At 67.5% G+C, this 12,016-nt stretch overlaps 1 protein-coding gene across 8 annotated transcripts in view; it reads left to right on the forward strand.

Moving 5' to 3' along the window:
- The window catches only part of nup62l (nucleoporin 62 like), a 63,852-nt gene that overhangs the window by 532 nt on the left and 51,304 nt on the right, over nucleotides 1-12,016 (forward strand). The window contains exon 1 of one of the 8 annotated variants that reach the window (XM_070883193.1): nucleotides 134-152. The exons of 1 other annotated variant lie outside the window; for it this stretch is intronic. The gene's annotated coding sequence lies outside the window, so the exon portion shown is untranslated. Of the gene's footprint in view, nucleotides 1-133; nucleotides 153-3,041; nucleotides 3,049-5,631; nucleotides 5,652-7,084; nucleotides 7,111-10,508; nucleotides 10,535-10,793; nucleotides 10,805-11,884; nucleotides 11,911-12,016 lie in introns of those variants that run through there. 6 more of the 8 variants (XM_070883202.1, XM_070883198.1, XM_070883192.1 and 3 more) reach the window with 6 other exon arrangements.

Raw genomic sequence — 12,016 nt, forward strand, 5'->3', positions numbered from 1 at the left:
GCCGTACCGTGAGTACCGTGTACCGTGTGTACCGTGAGAGGGCCACCGGCCGTACCGTGAGTACCGTGTACCGTGTGTACCGTGAGAGGGCCACCGGCCGTACCGTGAGTACCGTGTACCGTGTACACCGTGAGAGGGCCACCGGCCGTACCGTGAGTACCGTGTACCGTGTGTACCGTGAGAGGGCCACCGGCCGTACCGTGAGTACCGTGTACCGTGTGTACCGTGAGAGGGCCACCGGCCGTACCGTGAGTACCGTGAGTACCGTGTACCGTGTGTACCGTGAGAGGGCCACCGGCCGTACCGTGAGTACCGTGTACCGTGTGTACCGTGAGAGGGCCGTACCGTGTACCGTGTGTACCGTGTGTACCGTGAGAGGGCCACCGGCCGTACCGTGTACCGTGTGTACCGTGAGAGGGCCACCGGCCGTACCGTGTACCGTGTGTACCGTGAGAGGGCCACCGGCCGTACCGTGAGTACCGTGTACCGTGTGTACCGTGAGAGGGCCACCGGCCGTACCGTGAGTACCGTGTACCGTGTGTACCGTGAGAGGGCCGTACCGTGAGTACCGTGTACCGTGTGTACCGTGAGAGGGCCACCGGCCGTACCGTGTACCGTGAGAGGGCCACCGGCCGTACCGTGTACCGTGAGTACCGTGAGAGGGCCACCGGCCGTACCGTGTGTACCGTGAGAGGGCCACCGGCCGTACCGTGTGTACCGTGAGAGGGCCGTACCGTGAGTACCGTGTACCGTGTGTACCGTGAGAGGGCCACCGGCCGTACCGTGAGTACCGTGTACCGTGAGAGGGCCACCGGCCGTACCGTGAGTACCGTGAGAGGGCCACCGGCCGTACCGTGAGAGGGCCACCGGCCGTACCGTGAGTACCGTGAGAGGGCCACCGGCCGTACCGTGTGTACCGTGTACCGTGTGTACCGTGAGAGGGCCACCGGCCGTACCGTGAGTACCGTGTACCGTGTGTACCGTGAGAGGGCCACCGGCCGTACCGTGAGTACCGCGTACCGTGAGAGGGCCACCGGCCGTACCGTGAGTACCGTGTACCGGCCGTACCGTGAGAGGGCCACCGGCCGTACCGTGAGAGGGCCACCGGCCGTACCGTGAGTACCGTGTACCGTGTGTACCGTGAGAGGGCCACCGGCCGTACCGTGAGTACCGTGTACCGTGTGTACCGTGAGAGGGCCACCGGCCGTACCGTGAGTACCGTGTACCGTGTGTACCGTGAGAGGGCCGTACCGTGTACCGTGTGTACCGTGAGAGGGCCACCGGCCGTACCGTGTACCGTGTGTACCGTGAGAGGGCCACCGGCCGTACCGTGTACCGTGTGTACCGTGAGAGGGCCACCGGCCGTACCGTGAGTACCGTGTACCGTGTGTACCGTGAGAGGGCCACCGGCCGTACCGTGAGTACCGTGTACCGTGTGTACCGTGAGAGGGCCGTACCGTGAGTACCGTGTACCGTGTGTACCGTGAGAGGGCCACCGGCCGTACCGTGTACCGTGAGAGGGCCACCGGCCGTACCGTGTACCGTGAGTACCGTGAGAGGGCCACCGGCCGTACCGTGTGTACCGTGAGAGGGCCACCGGCCGTACCGTGTGTACCGTGAGAGGGCCGTACCGTGAGTACCGTGTACCGTGTGTACCGTGAGAGGGCCACCGGCCGTACCGTGAGTACCGTGTACCGTGAGAGGGCCACCGGCCGTACCGTGAGTACCGTGAGAGGGCCACCGGCCGTACCGTGAGAGGGCCACCGGCCGTACCGTGAGTACCGTGAGAGGGCCACCGGCCGTACCGTGTGTACCGTGTACCGTGTGTACCGTGAGAGGGCCACCGGCCGTACCGTGAGTACCGTGTACCGTGTGTACCGTGAGAGGGCCACCGGCCGTACCGTGAGTACCGCGTACCGTGAGAGGGCCACCGGCCGTACCGTGAGTACCGTGTACCGGCCGTACCGTGAGAGGGCCACCGGCCGTACCGTGAGAGGGCCACCGGCCGTACCGTGAGTACCGTGAGAGGGCCACCGGCCGTACCGTGTGTACCGTGTACCGTGAGAGGGCCACCGGCCGTACCGTGAGTACCGTGAGAGGGCCACCGGCCGTACCGAGTACCGTGAGAGGGCCACCGGCCGTACCGTGTACCGTGAGTACCGTGAGAGGGCCACCGGCCGTACCGTGTACCGTGTGTACCGTGAGAGGGCCACCGGCCGTACCGTGAGTACCGTGTACCGTGAGAGGGCCACCGGCCGTACCGTGAGTACCGTGTACCGTGTGTACCGTGAGAGGGCCACCGGCCGTACCGTGAGAGGGCCACCGGCCGTACCGTGAGGGCCACCGGCCGTACCGTGAGTACCGTGAGAGGGCCACCGGCCGTACCGTGTACCGTGAGAGGGCCACCGGCCGTACCGTGTACCGTGAGAGGGCCACCGGCCGTACCGTGTACCGTGAGAGGGCCACCGGCCGTACCGTGTACCGTGAGAGGGCCACCGGCCGTACCGTGAGTACCGTGTACCGTGTGTACCGTGAGAGGGCCGTACCGTGAGTACCGTGTACCGTGTGTACCGTGAGAGGGCCACCGGCCGTACCGTGTACCGTGAGAGGGCCACCGGCCGTACCGTGTACCGTGAGTACCGTGAGAGGGCCACCGGCCGTACCGTGTGTACCGTGAGAGGGCCACCGGCCGTACCGTGTGTACCGTGAGAGGGCCGTACCGTGAGTACCGTGTGTACCGTGAGAGGGCCACCGGCCGTACCGTGAGTACCGTGTACCGTGAGAGGGCCACCGGCCGTACCGTGAGTACCGTGAGAGGGCCACCGGCCGTACCGTGAGAGGGCCACCGGCCGTACCGTGAGTACCGTGAGAGGGCCACCGGCCGTACCGTGTGTACCGTGTACCGTGTGTACCGTGAGAGGGCCACCGGCCGTACCGTGAGTACCGTGTACCGTGTGTACCGTGAGAGGGCCACCGGCCGTACCGTGAGTACCGCGTACCGTGAGAGGGCCACCGGCCGTACCGTGAGTACCGTGTACCGGCCGTACCGTGAGAGGGCCACCGGCCGTACCGTGAGAGGGCCACCGGCCGTACCGTGAGTACCGTGAGAGGGCCACCGGCCGTACCGTGTGTACCGTGTACCGTGAGAGGGCCACCGGCCGTACCGTGAGTACCGTGAGAGGGCCACCGGCCGTACCGAGTACCGTGAGAGGGCCACCGGCCGTACCGTGAGTACCGTGAGAGGGCCACCGGCCGTACCGTGTACCGTGTGTACCGTGAGAGGGCCACCGGCCGTACCGTGAGTACCGTGTACCGTGAGAGGGCCACCGGCCGTACCGTGAGTACCGTGTACCGTGTGTACCGTGAGAGGGCCACCGGCCGTACCGTGAGAGGGCCACCGGCCGTACCGTGAGGGCCACCGGCCGTACCGTGTGTACCGTGAGAGGGCCACCGGCCGTACCGTGTACCGTGAGAGGGCCACCGGCCGTACCGTGTACCGTGAGAGGGCCACCGGCCGTACCGTGTACCGTGAGAGGGCCACCGGCCGTACCGTGAGTACCGTGTACCGTGAGAGGGCCACCGGCCGTACCGTGAGTACCGTGTACCGTGAGAGGGCCACCGGCCGTACCGTGTGTACCGTGAGTACCGTGAGAGGGCCACCGGCCGTACCGTGAGAGGGCCACTGGCCGTACCGTGAGAGGGCCACCGGCCGTACCGTGAGTACCGTGTACCGTGAGAGGGCCACCGGCCGTACCGTGAGTACCGAGTACCGTGTGTACCGTGAGAGGGCCACCGGCCGTACCGTGTACCGTGAGAGGGCCACCGGCCGTACTGTGAGTACCGTGTGTACCGTGAGAGGGCCACCGGCCGTACCGTGAGTACTGTGTGTACCGTGAGAGGGCCACCGGCCGTACCGTGTACCGTGAGAGGGCCACCGGCCGTACCGTGTACCGTGTGTACCGTGAGAGGGCCACCGGCCGTACCGTGTACCGTGAGTACCGTGAGAGGGCCACCGGCCGTACCGTGAGTACCGTGAGAGGGCCACCGGCCGTACCGTGTACCGTGAGAGGACCACCGGCCGTACCGTGTGTACCGTGAGAGGGCCACCGGCCGTACCGTGTACCGTGAGAGGGCCACCGGCCGTACCGTGTACCGTGAGAGGGCCACCGGCCGTACCGTGAGTACCGTGAGAGGGCCACCGGCCGTACCGTGAGTACCGTGTACCGTGAGAGGGCCACCGGCCGTACCGTGTACCGTGAGAGGGCCACCGGCCGTACCGTGTACCGTGAGACGGCCACCGGCCGTACCGTGAGAGGGCCACCGGCCGTACCGTGAGTACCGTGTACCGTGAGAGGGCCACCGGCCGTACCGTGAGTACCGAGTACCGTGTGTACCGTGAGAGGGCCACCGGCCGTACCGTGAGTACCGTGTGTACCGTGAGAGGGCCACCGGCCGTACCGTGTGTACCGTGTACCGTGAGAGGGCCACCGGCCGTACCGTGAGTACCGTGTACCGTGAGAGGGCCACCGGCCGTACCGTGTGTACCGTGAGAGGGCCACCGGCCGTACCGTGAGTACCGTGTACCGTGTGTACCGTGAGAGGGCCACCGGCCGTACCGTGTGTACCGTGAGAGGGCCACCGGCCGTACCTTGAGAGAGCCACCGGCCGTACCGTGAGAGGGCCACCGGCCGTATCGTGTGTACCGTGAGAGGGCCACCGGCCGTACCGTGAGAGGGCCACCGGCCGTACCGTGAGAGAGCCACCGGCCGTACCGTGAGAGGGCCACCGGCCGTACCGTGAGAGGGCCACCGGCCGTACCGTGAGTACCGTGAGAGGGCCACCGGCCGTACCGTGAGAGGGCCACCGGCCGTACCGTGAGAGGGCCACCGGCCGTACCGTGAGAGGGCCACCGGCCGTACCGTGTACCGTGAGTACCGTGAGAGGGCCACGGGCCACCGGCCGTACCGTGAGTACCGTGTACCGTGAGAGGGCCACCGGCCGTACCGTGTACCGTGTGTACCGTGAGAGGGCCACCGGCCGTACCGTGTACCGTGAGAGGGCCACCGGCCGTACCGTGTGTACCGTGAGAGGGCCACCGGCCGTACCGTGTGTACCGTGAGTACTGTGTGTACCGTGTACCGTGAGAGGGCCACCGGCCGTACCGTGAGAGGGCCACCGGCTGTACCGTGTGTACCGTGAGAGGGCCACCGGCCGTACCGTGAGTACCGTGAGAGGGCCACCGGCCGTACCGTGAGAGGGCCACCGGCCGTACCGTGAGAGGGCCACCGGCCGTACCGTGAGAGGGCCACCGGCCGTACCGTGAGCGGGCCACCGGCCGTACCGTGTGCGCCGTGAGAGGGCCACCGGCCGTACCGTGTGCGCCGTGAGAGGGCCACCGGCCGTACCGTGTGTGCCGTGATAGGGCCACCGGCCGTACCGTGTGTACCGTGAGAGGGCCACCGGCCGTACCGTGAGAGGGCCACCGGCCGTACCGTGAGTACCGTGTACCGTGAGTACCGTGAGAGGGCCACCGGCCGTACCGTGTACCGTGAGAGGGCCACCGGCCGTACCGTGAGTACCGTGTGTACCGTGAGAGGGCCACCGGCCGTACTGTGTGTACCGTGTACCGAGAGAGGGCCACCGGCCGTACCGTGAGTATCGTGTACCGTGAGAGGGCCACCGGCCGTACCATGAGGGCCACCGGCCATACCGTGTACCGTGTATACCGTGTACCGTGTGTACCGTGAGAGGGCCACCGGCCGTACCGTGTACCGTGTGTACCGTGAGAGGGCCACCGGCCGTACCGTGAGAGGGCCACCGGCCGTACCGTGAGTACCGTGAGAGAGCCACCGGCCGTACCGTGAGTACCGTGTGTACCGTGAGAGGGCCACCGGCCGTACCGTGTGTACCGTGAGAGAGCCACCGGCCGTACCGTGTGTACCGTGAGAGGGCCACCGGCCGTACCGTGTGTACCGTGAGAGGGCCACCGGCCGTACCGTGTGTACCGTGAGAGAGCCACCGGCCGTACCGTGTGTACCGTGAGAGAGCCACCGGCCGTACCGTGAGAGCCACCGGCCGTACCGTGAGAGGGCCACCGGCCGTACCGTGTGTACCGTGAGAGGGGCACCGTGTGTACCGTGAGAGGGCAACCGGCCGTACCGTGTGTACCGTGAGAGGGCCACCGGCCGTACCGTGTGTACCGTGAGAGGGCCACCGGCCGTACCGTGTGTACCGTGAGAGAGCCACCGGCCGTACCGTGTGTACCGTGAGAGGGCCACCGGCCGTACCATGTGTACCGTGAGAGGGCCACCGGCCGTACCGTGTGTACCGTGAGAGAGCCACCGGCCGTACCGTGAGAGAGCCACCGGCCGTACCGTGAGAGGGCCACCGGCCGTACCGTGTGTACCGTGAGAGGGCCACCGGCCGTACCGTGTGTACCGTGAGAGGGCCACCGGCCGTACCGTAAGAGGGCCACCGGTCCTACCGTGTGTACCGTGAGAGGGCCACCTGCCGTACCGTGTGTACCGTGAGAGAGCCACCGGCCGTACCGTGAGTACCATGTGTACCGTGAGAGGGCCACCGGCCGTACCATGTGTACCGTGAGAGGGCCACCGGCCGTACCGTGTGTACCGTGAGAGGGCCACCGGCCGTACCGTGTGTACCGTGAGCGCCACCGGCCGTACCGTGAGTACCGTCTGAGAGCCACCGGCCGTACCGTGAGAGGGCCACCGGCCGTACCGTGAGATGGCCACCGGCCGTACCGTGTGTACCATGAGAGGGCCACCGGCCGTACCGTGAGAGGGCCACCGGCCCTACCGTGTGTACCGTGAGAGGGCCACCGGCCGTACCGTGTGTACCGTGAGAGGGCCACCGGCCGTACCGTGAGAGGGCCACCGGCCGTACCGTGTGTACCATGAGAGGGCCACCGGCCGTACCGTGAGAGAGCCACCGGCCGTACCGTGTGTACCGTGAGAGAGCCACCGGCCGTACCGTGTGTACCGTGAGAGGGCCACCGGCCGTACCGTGAGTGAGCCACCGGCCGTACCGTGTGTACCGTGAGAGGGCAACCGGCCGTACCGTGTGTACCGTGAGTGGGCCACCGGCCGTACCGTGAGTACCGTGTGTACCGTGAGAGGGCCACCGGCCGTACCGTGTGTACCGTGAGAGAGCCACCGGCCGTACCGTGTGTACCGTGAGAGGGCCACCGGCCGTACCGTGTGTACCGTGAGAGGGCCACCGGCCGTACCGTGTGTACCGTGAGAGAGCCACCGGCCGTACCGTGAGTACCGTGAGAGAGCCACCGGCCGTACCGTGAGAGGGCCACCGGCCGTACCGTGTGTACCGTGAGGGGCACCGTGTGTACCGTGAGAGGGCAACCGGCCGTACCGTGTGTACCGTGAGAGGGCCACCGGCCGTACCGTGAGTACCGTGTGTACCGTGAGAGGGCCACCGGCCGTACCGTGTGTACCGTGAGAGAGCCACCGGCCGTACCGTGTGTACCGTGAGAGGGCCACCGGCCGTACCATGTGTACCGTGAGAGGGCCACCGGCCGTACCGTGTGTACCGTGAGAGAGCCACCGGCCGTACCGTGAGTACCGTGAGAGAGCCACCGGCCGTACCGTGAGAGGGCCACCGGCCGTACCGTGTGTACCGTGAGAGGGCCACCGGCCGTACCGTGTGTACCGTGAGAGGGCCACCGGCCGTACCGTAAGAGGGCCACCGGTTGTACCGTGAGAGGGCCACCTGCCGTACCGTGTGTACCGTGAGAGAGCCACCGGCCGTACCGTGAGTACCATGTGTACCGTGAGAGGGCCACCGGCCGTACCATGTGTACCGTGAGAGGGCCACCGGCCGTACCGTGTGTACCGTGAGCGCCACCGGCCGTACCGTGAGTATCGTCTGAGAGCCACCGGCCGTACCGTGAGAGGGCCACCGGCCGTACCGTGAGAGGGCCACCGGCCGTACCGTGAGATGGCCACCGGCCGTACCGTGTGTACCGTGAGAGGGCCACCGGCCGTACCGTGAGAGGGCCACCGGCCCTACCGTGTGTACCGTGAGAGGGCCACCGGCCGTACCGTGTGTACCGTGAGAGGGCCACCGGCCGTACCGTGAGAGGGCCACCGGCCGTACCGTGTGTACCATGAGAGGGCCACCGGCCGTACCGTGAGAGAGCCACCGGCCGTACCGTGTGTACCGTGAGAGGGCCACCGGCCGTACTGTGAGTACCGTGTGTACCGTGAGAGGGCCACCGGCCGTACCGTGTGTACCGTGAGAGGGCCACCGGCCGTACTGAGTACCGTGAGAGGGCCACCGGCCGTACCGTGTGTACCGTGAGAGGGCCACCGGCCGTACCGTGAGAGAGCCACCGGCCGTACCGTGAGAGGGCCACCGGCCGTACTGTGAGTACCGTGTGTACCGTGAGAGGGCCACCGGTCGTACCGTGTGTACCGTGAGAGGGCCACCGGCCGTACTGTGAGTACCGTGAGAGGGCCACCGGCCGTACCGTGTGTACCGTGAGAGAGCCACCGGCCGTACCGTGAGGGCCACCGGCCGTACCGTGTGTACCGTGAGAGAGCCAGCGGCCGTACTGTGTGTACCGTGAGGGAGCCAATGGCCGTACCGTGTGTACCGTGAGAGAGCCACCGGCCGTACCGTGTGTTCCGTGAGAGGGCCACCGGCCGTACCGTGAGGGCCACCGGCTGTACCATGAGTACCGTGTGTACCGTGAGAGGGCCACCGGCCGTACCGTGTGTACCGTGAGAGGGCCACCGGCCGTACCGTATGTACCGTGAGAGAGCCACCGGCCGTACCGTGTGTACCGTGAGAGAGCCACCGGTCCGTACCGTGTGTACCGTGAGAGGGCCACCGGCCGTACCGTGAGAGGGCCACCGGCCGTACCGTGAGAGGGCCACCGGGTGTACCGTGAGAGGGCCACCGGCTGTACCGTGAGAGGGCCACCGGCCGTACCGTGAGAGGGCCACCGGCCGTACCGTGAGGGCCACCGGCCGTACCGTGTGTACCGTGAGAGAGCCACCGGCCGTACCGTGTGTACCGTGAGCGGGCCACCGGCCGTACCGTGTGTACCGTGAGAGGGCCACCGGCCGTACCGTGAGAGAGCCACCGGCAGTACCGTGAGAGGGCCACCGGCCGTACCGTGTGTACTGTGAGAGGGCCACCGGCCGTACCGTGTGTACCGTGAGAGAGCCACCGGCCGAACCGTGTGTACCGTGAGAGGGCCACCGGCCGTACCGTGTGTACCGTGAGAGGGCCACCGGCCGTACCGGGTGTACCGTGAGAGCCACCGGCCGTACCGTGAGTACCGTGAGAGTGCCACCGGCCGTACCGTTAGTACCGTGTGTACCGTGAGAGGGCCACCGGCCGTACCGTGAGTACCGTGAGAGGGCCACCGGACGTACCGTGAGTACCGTGTGTACCGTGAGAGGGCCACCGGCCGTACCGTGAGTACCGTGAGAGGGCCACCGGGCCGTACCGTGAGAGGGCCACCGGACGTACCGTGAGTACCGTGTGTACCGTGAGAGAGCCACCGGCCGTACCGTGAGTACCGTGTGTACCGTGAGAGGGCCACCGGCCGTACCGTGAGAGGGCCACCGGCCGTACCGTGTGTACCGTGAGAGGGCCACCGGCCGTACCGCGTGTACCGTGAGAGGGCCACCGGCCGTACCGTCTGTACCGTGAGAGAGCCACCGGCCGTACCGTGTACCGTGAGAGAGGCACCGGCCGTACCGTGTGTACCGTGAGAGGGCCACCGGCCGTACCGTGAGAATGGCCACCGGCTGGACCGGGAGTACCGTGTGTACCGTGAGAGGGCCACCGGCCGTACCGTGAGAGGGCCACCGGCCGTACCGTGAGAGGGCCACCGGCCGTACCGTGTGTACTGTGAGAGGGCCACCGGCCGTACCGTGTGTACCGTGAGAGGGCCACAGTGTGTACCGTGAGAGAGCCACCGGCCGTACCGTGTGTACCGTGAGAGGGCCACCGGCCGTACCGTGAGAGCCACCGGCCGTACCATGAGTACCATGTGTACCGTGAGAGGGCCACCGGCCGTACCGTGAGTACCGTGTGTACCGTGAGAGGGGCACCGTGTGTACCGTGAGAGGGCCACCGGCCGTACCGTGTGTACCGTGAGAGGGCCACCGGCCGTACCGTGTGTACCGTGAGAGGGCCACCGGCCGTACCGTGTGTACCGTGAGAGGGCCACCGGCTGTACCGTGAGAGAGCCACCGGCCGTACCGTGAGAGGGCCACCGGCCGTACCGTGTGTACCGTGAGAGGGCCACCGGCCGTACCGTGTGTACCGTGAGAGAGCCACCGGCCGTACCGTGTGTACCGTGAGAGCCACCGGCCGTACCGTGAGAGAGCCACCGGCCGTACCGTGTGTACCGTGAGAGGGCCACCGGCCGTACCGTGAGTACCGTGAGAGAGCCACCGGCCGTACCGTGAGAGGGCCACCGGCCGTACCGTGTGTACCGTGAGAGGGGCACCGTGTGTACCGTGAGAGGGCAACCGGCCGTACCGTGTGTACCGTGAGAGGGCCACCGGCCGTACCGTGAGTACCGTGTGTACCGTGAGAGGGCCACCGGCCGTACCGTGTGTACCGTGAGAGAGCCACCGGCCGTACCGTGTGTACCGTGAGAGGGCCACCGGCCGTACCATGTGTACCGTGAGAGGGCCACCGGGTGTACCGTGAGTACCGTCTGAGAGCCACCGGCCGTACCGTGAGAGGGCCACCGGCCGTACCGTGAGAGGGCCACCGGCCGTACCGTGAGATGGCCACCGGCCGTACCGTGTGTACCGTGAGAGGGCCACCGGCCGTACCGTGAGAGGGCCACCGGCCCTACCGTGTGTACCGTGAGAGGGCCACCGGCCGTACCGTGTGTACCGTGAGAGGGCCACCGGCCGTACCGTGAGAGGGCCACCGGCCGTACCGTGTGTACCATGAGAGGGCCACCGGCCGTACCGTGAGAGAGCCACCGGCCGTACCGTGTGTACCATGAGAGGGCCACCGGCCGTACCGTGAGAGAGCCACCGGCCGTACCGTGTGTACCGTGAGAGGGCCACCGGCCGTACTGTGAGTACCGTGTGTACCGTGAGAGGGCCACCGGCCGTACTGTGAGTACCGTGTGTACCGTGAGAGGGCCACCGGCCGTACTGAGTACCGTGAGAGGGCCACCGGCCGTACCGTGTGTACCGTGAGAGGGCCACCGGCCGTACCGTGAGAGAGCCACCGGCCGTACCGTGAGAGGGCCACCGGCCGTACTGTGAGTACCGTGTGTACCGTGAGAGGGCCACCGGTCATACCGTGTGTACCGTGAGAGGGCCACCGGCCGTACTGTGAGTACCGTGAGAGGGCCACCGGCCGTACCGTGTGTACCGTGAGAGAGCCACCGGCCGTACCGTGAGAGGGCCACCGGCCGTACCGTGTGTACCGTGAGAGAGCCAGCGGCCGTACTGTGTGTACCGTGAGGGAGCCAATGGCCGTACCGTGTGTACCGTGAGAGAGCCACCGGCCGTACCGTGAGAGAGCCACCGGCCGTACCGTGTGTTCCGTGAGAGGGCCACCGGCCGTACCGTGAGGGCCACCGGCTGTACCATGAGTACCGTGTGTACCGTGAGAGGGCCACCGGCCGTACCGTGTGTACCGTGAGAGGGCCACCGGCCGTACCGTATGTACCGTGAGAGAGCCACCGGCCGTACCGTGTGTACCGTGAGAGAGCCACCGGCCGTACCGTGTGTACCGTGAGAGGGCCACCGGCCGTACCGTGAGAGGGCCACCGGGTGTACCGTGAGAGGGCCACCGGCTGTACCGTGAGAGCCACCGGCCGTACCGTGTGTACCGTGAGAGAGCCACCGGCCGTACCGTGTGTACCGTGAGCGGGCCACCGGCCGTACCGTGTGTACCGTGAGAGGGCCACCGGCAGTACCGTGAGAGGGCCACCGGCCGTACCGTGTGTACCGTGAGAGGGCCACCGGCCGTACCGTGTGTACCGTGAGAGAGC

The sequence above is a fragment of the Pristiophorus japonicus genome, chromosome 6, assembly GCF_044704955.1.
Source record: "Pristiophorus japonicus isolate sPriJap1 chromosome 6, sPriJap1.hap1, whole genome shotgun sequence".
NCBI classification, from domain to species: Eukaryota; Metazoa; Chordata; class Chondrichthyes; family Pristiophoridae; genus Pristiophorus; species Pristiophorus japonicus.